This window comes from Tupaia chinensis, unplaced genomic scaffold (assembly GCF_000334495.1).
Source record: "Tupaia chinensis unplaced genomic scaffold, TupChi_1.0 Scaffold000099_1, whole genome shotgun sequence".
NCBI lineage: Eukaryota > Metazoa > Chordata > Mammalia > Scandentia > Tupaiidae > Tupaia > Tupaia belangeri.
The window spans coordinates 7,128,411-7,136,802 of record NW_006159563.1 but is presented as its reverse complement, the minus strand read 5'-3'; positions in this window follow the sequence as shown (position 1 = coordinate 7,136,802).

Below are 8,392 nucleotides of genomic sequence, written 5' to 3'. Positions count from 1 at the left end.
TGGAAACATAGCAGAGAGGCCAGGAAGGCGTATGCTCTAAAAATCGTGGAATTGGGGTCAGACGATGGAGCAGCAGTAAAGCTATGCCTGTGAGGCAGTTCCACGTGAGACAGCTCCTGGTTCAAGTGTGGAGACTTGCCTGAGCATGCCAGACACGAGCCTGCACGTGATCTGGGATTGTAGCGTCAGGACTCCATAGGGAGTTCTTGCTCTGTCTGTCTTGTTCATGGAAGAAATAACTAAGTATTCTAATTAGTAGAATTGGGACCAGCAGATGGTGTAATGGTTATGTCACTGTACTCCCACATAGTCGACAACAATTCAAGTCCTGGACCCAGAAGCTTAAAACTCACACCGGGCGAGTGTGCGTTCATGCCCAAAATCCCAAAAGGAGATTGGAGGAGAAGGGATTGTGGCATGTCCATCCCCCCAGGGGGTAATTTCTCACTTTCTCTCTCTCTCTCCCTCCCTCTCTCTCTCTAGTAAGCACACGTGCACTATAGCAAAAATCTCTTAAAAAATTAGAATTCAGTGAAAAGTGGATGTTTGGTTCTCAATATTTCTTTTCCATTCCCCAAATGCTAGTTCCCCAAGTGCTAGTTCTCTTCCCCCAATTACTTACCAAGACAGCAGCCTGGAGGATTCTTCATTAAAGAAATACAAAAGTTCCAGACAAAAAGCCTCTACAAACTGAAGGTGGCGGTGGTGTTATCGCTCAGAGAAAACTCAGCTTTCCATATCATCAGTCCACAATAAAGTCTGCCAATGAATAAGCCAATGTACACAACATTTTTCAGGCAGCTTTCTTTGGAGAGATTTTTGCTATAGGGCACGTGCGCTCGCCAGACAGACAGAAACAGAGAGACAGAAAGTGAGAAATCACCCCCCAGGGGGGATGGTCACGCCGCAATCCCTTCTCCTCCATTCTCCTCTCCGGATCTTGGGCACGCACGCACATGCGCCTGGCGTGAGTTTAAGCCACTGGGTCCAGGACGCGAACTGCGGTCGACTACGTGGGAGTCCAGCAACATGACCATTATGCTAACTGCTGGTCCCACATCAATGTTTATTTATCGCTTCTATGAGTGAGAGAATCAGAGAGACAGCCACCCTCAAGCGGGTCTCAATGCCACGATCCACCCCCAGCCTCGGCCAGCTGAGATCATGATACAAACATGCTTGGCATACAGGGGGGCCCCTGATGTGAACCTGGAACCTTCCCACATTGCGTGTCACTACTGTGCCTCTGTCTGATCCCCCTAGCTCTCATTTCATGGAAGAGAAATGTAGCCCAGAAAATTTCAACTCTGCACCCCTAGAGCCTAGCATTTGCCTGTCTGGGGGCAGCAGTCATCTTGGCTCCAAAGGGAAGACAGTGCCTACAAAGAGAGAAAGTGAAAGCCAAAAAGGTCAAGGCAATTGGAACCCTAGATCACCTAGATCACCTCAGAGAGCTGTTTAAATCAGCATTGGCCAGCTGTTCTGTTAGTGGCAGCTCAAGGCATTCTATGTGACCCAGGGCTCTTCTCCTTTTTTATTTTTTAAAAAATTATTTAATTTTATTTATTACTATTATTAGTAGTTTAAAGTTTGCTATAGGGCATGTGTACTCACCAGAGAGGGACAGAGATGGAGAGAGAGAGAGGGAAAGTGAGAAAGCAAGCTACCAGGTCTGGGGCTCAAACTGTGCTAGGCCATGTGGGAGTCCAGCGCCTTAACCATCACCTGCTGGCCCCGACCCATGGGTCTTCTGAAGCTCTGAGACTTTCTCATATTGTTTCCTACTTGAGATGACTTGGGAAGTGTGGCATAGTATGCAAAATCCAAACTGAAGGTTTTTCTCTTCCCCTGGGTTCCACAGAGCCCCACATGCCCTCTGCCTCATTGGGGGTTAGTTATCGGATGTGAGCTTCTCAGCTGTGCCTGCCTAGGGCCTGGCAGTGTCTGGCACAGGGTGGGTGCTGAGTGAGCGGGCATGATGTGAGTGGACGAAGAACCAGTTCCCGGTCTGTGTGCATGTCACAAATCAGTGTGGTGACTCTTCTGTTTACTAGCACAGCTGCTTCCACACCCAAGGGTTTGCTAACTTCCCTTTCTATTTATGAACAACAGTTTTGTTGTAGGGATAGCCTTTTCCCTAACAGAAGCATGTAGGATTTGCTCTTCATCAGAATTTCCCCAAGTCCCTGGGACGCTTCCGTCTCTATCTTTGGTAGAAGTGGATGTGAAGGGTGGATACTCAGAAAAGTCCCTAACTAGAATGACCTGCAAACTGAACTACGCTCTAGTCTGGAGGGAGTGGAGGGTTTAGAATGATCTGGGGGGAGGGTGGAGGCTGGAGAGGTCAGGGCTGAGGTGTTGGCTGCCAAGCAGGCTGGGCAGTCTCCTGATTAGGCCATGAGACATTGCAGGGTCAACCGAAATCTAAGTGACAATGTCTAGGATCCTTCCACTTTAAATCTTTAAAAGGAAGCCTCCTCCCCCAAGAACTTCACAATTCCTAGGGGCTTTTGAGTCTGTGAGCTGGGAAAGGCAAACATCACCAGCAGGACCCAGTTCTTCCCGAACCCCAGGAATCCTGCCCCTCCATGAAGTTGCCAGCAACCTGCCTGCCTGGAGACTGAACATGTGTGGGAAGTTGGGGGGAGGGGGGAGTAGAGAGGCTGGCTTGGGGGGTCCCTGATCTGCAGGAGGAAAAGCTCTCCGAAGTGAAGGGTTGGAGCAGGCAAAGACTCTGACAGGTTATTTTCTTCAATTTTGCCTTGTGTCCACTTCACCTCCGGGATGCAGGATAACTCATCAGAAAATCGTTTGCTTTTAAAAGGAGCAGGGGAGATGTCAAGTACCGTCTTTCTCCCTGAGATAACCTACCAAACGTCAGTTTTCTGCAATGTCAAATTTGCCAGCTTAGCCCGATCTCCTACTCGCTCCAGACCTCCATCCTTTTTCCCAGTGACACTGGAAACAGACCCGGAAACAGGAGACTGGCCAGGCATGGTTCTAGCTCCTGCAGGCAGCTCTGGACTCTAGGCTCCAGAAAAATCTCTTCTCTCTCTTGCTCCAGCCCAGGGTGGCCACAGCTGCCTGCAGTTGCTCACCTGGTTGTGCTGTCATCTTCAATTTGACTTCCAGCTCTTCCAACTTGTGCTACTCAAAATCCTCCACTGAATTTTGTGCCTTTGGGGGCCAGCAGGTGGTGCAATGGTTATGTTGCTAGGCTCCCATGTAGTCTCCTATGGTTCGAGTCCCAGACCCAGTGGCTTAAAACTCACGCTGGGTGTGTGTGTGTGCATGCCCAAGATCCTGGGAGGAGAATGAAAGAGAAGGGATTGTGGCGTGGCCATCCCCCCTGGGGGGTGGATTTCTCGTTCTCTGTCTCTCTGTCTCTCTGGTGAGTGTACTTGCTTATTTTCTTCAATTTTGCCTTGTGTCCACTTCACCTCCGGGATGCAGGATAACTCATCAGAAAATCGTTTGCTTTTAAAAGGAGCAGGGGAGATGTCAAGTACCGTCTTTCTCCCTGAGATAACCTACCAAACGTCAGTTTTCTGCAATGTCAAATTTGCCAGCTTAGCCCGATCTCCTACTCGCTCCAGACCTCCATCCTTTTTCCCAGTGACACTGGAAACAGACCCGGAAACAGGAGACTGGCCAGGCATGGTTCTAGCTCCTGCAGGCAGCTCTGGACTCTAGGCTCCAGAAAAATCTCTTCTCTCTCTTGCTCCAGCCCAGGGTGGCCACAGCTGCCTGCAGTTGCTCACCTGGTTGTGCTGTCATCTTCAATTTGACTTCCAGCTCTTCCAACTTGTGCTACTCAAAATCCTCCACTGAATTTTGTGCCTTTGGGGGCCAGCAGGTGGTGCAATGGTTATGTTGCTAGGCTCCCATGTAGTCTCCTATGGTTCGAGTCCCAGACCCAGTGGCTTAAAACTCACGCTGGGTGTGTGTGTGTGCATGCCCAAGATCCTGGGAGGAGAATGAAAGAGAAGGGATTGTGGCGTGGCCATCCCCCCTGGGGGGTGGATTTCTCGTTCTCTGTCTCTCTGTCTCTCTGGTGAGTGTACTTGCCTATAGCAAAAATCTCTCTTAAAAAAATATCGTGCCTTTGAAATGCTTGAGTCCTGTTTTCCTAGTGGGATGCTGGCTGATAGAAGTACTTAATGTGTGTGAAGCACTGTATAAGGCGCTATATACATATCACCCTGTAAGGCGGGTCTGTTTTCATTTTGTTTCTAATGTGTGAAGATTACAGGTCAGATGAAGCCATTATCTGGGTTGGCGTAGCAGGGCCTGGAATGCAGCCAGGGCCACACTATAGTCTCTGCTCCTCAACACAGGCCGGTGCCCTAAATCCCATGGACAGACATGGCTGAGATTCAAACGTGGGCCTAGCTTGTTTGTGGTCTCCCCCTCTCTGGTCTCAGCACAACCCTCCCACCAGCCATGCCTTGGTTATTTCATCCCCACTCCCACTATCTACCCACGAGTGCCTGTCATGCATGATAGAGAAATGCTGAGCACCGTGAGCCCACGTGTCTGGAACACGTCCCAGACCTGGGAATGGGAGCTGGGGCTGCACAGCGAGGTGGGTGATGCGGTGCTTTCTCTGTGGCAGTGGCGGGGTCCAGACTGAGTTCCGAGGACAGCCATGGCGGACAGGCACTGACTGGGTCCTGTGCTCAGAGGTTGCCATGTCAGCAGGACGTGGCTGTAGTGCTTTTACAGGGCCTGATCTGCAGCATAATTTAGGGAGTGCTCTTACCTGTGTAGCCGTAAGTCCAGTCTTTCAGCCCTCTCAATGACATGGTCAGCTGCTCAATATCCTTTTTAACTAAAGCTGTATAGAAGTATAATTGGCACAAATAAACTGTAGATACTTAAACAACTGATAGATTTTGACAAGTGCAAAAATGTATGAAATCACAATCAAGAACTTAGAAACTCTCTCAAAGTGCCATGCCCCAGGAATTACAAATGCCAGTGACTACTTCCGCAGTGGGAGGTGGAGGCTGGGGGCGTGTGGCTGAGTGTCTCTGAGCCTTTTGAGCTGGTCTTCTAGGGAGCTACCAGGCAGTCAAAACCAGTCATTACAATTCTGGGTGATGGGGCTTCTTCTGCTCCTTCTTATACTGGTTCTGGTGCCAGGAATGTGAGCTGTTATTTTCTTTAATTTCTCCTTCTTCTTCTCCTCCTCCTTCTTCTTATTTCTTATTTTTAAAATAATTATTTATTTATTTAACTCCATTTGTTATCATTATTATTTTGTAATTTGACCAGAAAGTGTGTGTGTGTGTGAGAGAGAGAGAAAGGGAAAGCAAGAAAGTAAGCCACTAGGTCCAGGATTCAAACCACTGTTGGCCATGTGGGGGTCCAGTGCCCTCACCACCACACCACCTGGGTGGTTATTTTCAAAGTTAAGGAGAGAATGGGACCAGTGTAAGTTAAAATGCCACAAAACCTGCTATTCTTATTGAGATTCAGCCAGTTTTTCCTGGGCTGTGGCAAGATTTGGTTAGTTTCCAGGATTCTGGAAAAAAGAGGATGCTAAGGTTTTGCTAACCTTTTCATTGCTTTGTGAAGTGCCTTACTTTATCATTTGACTGATATCACTCCCCAGTATCCTTTTTTTTTAAAAAAAAAGAAATATTTTGTTTAACTTCATTTATTTATTTATTTTATTTTATTTGACCAGAGAGGGACAGAGTGAGCGAGAGAGAGAAATGAGAAAGCAAGCGGCCAGGTTGGGGACTCAAACCACCATCAACCACGTGGGAGTCCAGTGCCATTAACCACCATGCTACCTGCCGGTCCCCCCAATATCCTTTTAAAAAACTTTATTTTTCCTGCTTTGTTTAGTCATAGCTGGTTTCTGTTGCTGGCAACTAAGAGCCCTGATTTATTCATGACTGTAGTTAGAACTAGGTAGGTTAGTCCTCAATTGTTCACAAGTTGTACGTGATCTGTTTTGACAAACACCTCAAAACAGGGCTCCGTTCTGTGTTAACTCTGAGACCCAGTTCGAAGTATAGTAGTGGAGTGGATGTTTGTTAGTTTCTACCCAAGGTTTTATTTCCCTCTTCTGCATATAGTTTCTTTTTGTGGGGAATCCCTCTCTGCCATTCTCAACCCTAAGGTTTACATGGGCCTCACTACAGCCCTAAATTAAGGGATAGCCCTCGATTGGTTTAAGTCTCAGTGTTTCTCAGGCATTTAAGTAATTCAGGATTCGCTCCAGAATCAGCCATAACCCAGGCCCAGGGTAACCGTTGCTACATTAATTCAGCCACAGGAATTAGTTTAGGTATGGCCATGGGGTCTAGGTGGGTTCAATCATAGGTGAACCTCAGGAATTTTTGTAGAGCTATGGGGTACATCCAGACTGGTGCTTTTCTTCTAGGCTCGATGGGAGTGCCAAGCAGTGCATATATGAGGCAACTGACACTTTGTTGATTGTGTACATAGTCCAAGGGGAAATGTTGGTAATAAAAATATTAAGGGGACTGACAGGTGGCTTAGTAGTTAGAGCATTGTACTCCCACATGGTCAACCATGGTTCAAGTCCTGGACCTGGCAGCTTACTTTCTTACTTTCCTTCTCTCTCTCTGGTCGAGTTAAAATAATAATAATAATAATACATAAAATTAAATAAAATAATTTTTTAAGAGGTTTTTGCTATAGGGTGCGTGCGCTCGCCAGACAGACAGCGAGAGACAGAGAGACAGAAAGCGAGAAATCATCGTCCAGGGGGATGGCGACACCACAATTCCTTCTCCTCCATTCTCCTCTCGGGATCTTGGGGATGCACGCACACGCGCCCAGCATGAGTTTAAGCCACAGGGTCTGGGATGTGAACCGCAGTTGACTACATGGGAGTCCAGCGACATAGCCATTACGCTAACTGCTGGTCCTTTTTTCTTTTTTTAATAAAATATTTACTTAAAAAATTAAGAAAGAGTCTATCTTAGGGCCAGCAGTTGGTGTGGTGATTAAAACATTGAACTCCCACATGTTCAATTGTGGTACAAGACCGAATAGCTTGAAACTCACATTGGGTGTAAGTATGTGCCCAAGATCTCAAGAGGAGAATGGAATTGTGGTGTGGCCATCCCCCCGGAGTGATTTCTCACTTTCCTTCTCTCTGACTCTTTCTGTCTCTCTCCAGTAAGTGCACATACCTATGGAAAAAAACCAACCAAACAAAAAACAACCAATCAAACAAACCATGGAGCCTAACTCTATACAGATGGGTAAAGAAGGGTATATCAGCCAACATAGTCTATGTTATATTCTAGTAACAGACAACTGCAAAATCCTAGGAGCTTAGGGTAACAAGGGTTTATTTCTTGCTCAAATGATATGCCTTACTCTGTAACATACTGTGCTCACTGGGAGCCTAGGTTATCGGAGCAATCTCTTTGTAGAGCAGGGTCAGTTACAGGTAGCTGGAAGAAAGAACGTGGACAGGTGTGCTGACTCTTAAAGCTTCTGCTCAGAAGTGACTTTTTGCTTCACTTATTTTGTAGGCCAAAGTAAATCGTATGGCCACTTTACTTCAAGAAGATGCACATATGATTGTCCTGCAGGAATCAGCACCACATATGGACGAATACTGATGTAATTTATTAGCACAGGTATTATCTCGAAATTGCAATCAAAGTAAAGTGGTATTTGCATATTTAAGAAGAAGTTGGCTTGAAGCCAGCAAGTGGTATATTAAAGTGCTGGTTAATTAAGTGGTATATTAAAGTGGTGGTTAATTAAAGTGCTGGCCTCTCACAGGGTCAACCATGGTTTGAATCTTGGACCCAGTGACTTGAAAATCATGTTGGGCATGTGGCATGTGTAAGAAAAAATATTTTAGGACAGTTATGTTTGTTTAAAAATGTTATTTGTTGAGGCCAGCAGGTGGCGTGGTAGTTAAGGCACTGGATACTCCCACATGGCTGACCATTGTTCAAGTCCCAGACCTGGTGGCTTGCTTTCTGACTTTCCTTCTTGTTGTGTGTCCATCTTTCTCTAGTCAAATTAAAATAAATGAATGAATAAATAAAATAGATACTTCTTTTAAAAAAGCGTTATTTGTTGTTAAACTAGCCTGCAGATTGTTTCATGAATGCTTTCTCAAATTATGAAAGTTCAAGTGCAAATAATTTTTGAAGACTGTAAGTGATAAATCTATGTTTACCAGAGAAAAACATATTAAAAATTACTTTTTGTATTACCTAGGAACAGTTTACTCCGGTATGTTTCTGTTATTATCTGTCATCAGAAGAACACCTTGCTTAAAGAAGGTCTGACTAGTGTGCCAAATGTTTACAATCTTCTGTGAAACTGTAGTTTATCATTAGTTTGTATCTGTAAGTTAATGTTATAAATATCACAGGTATCTTGG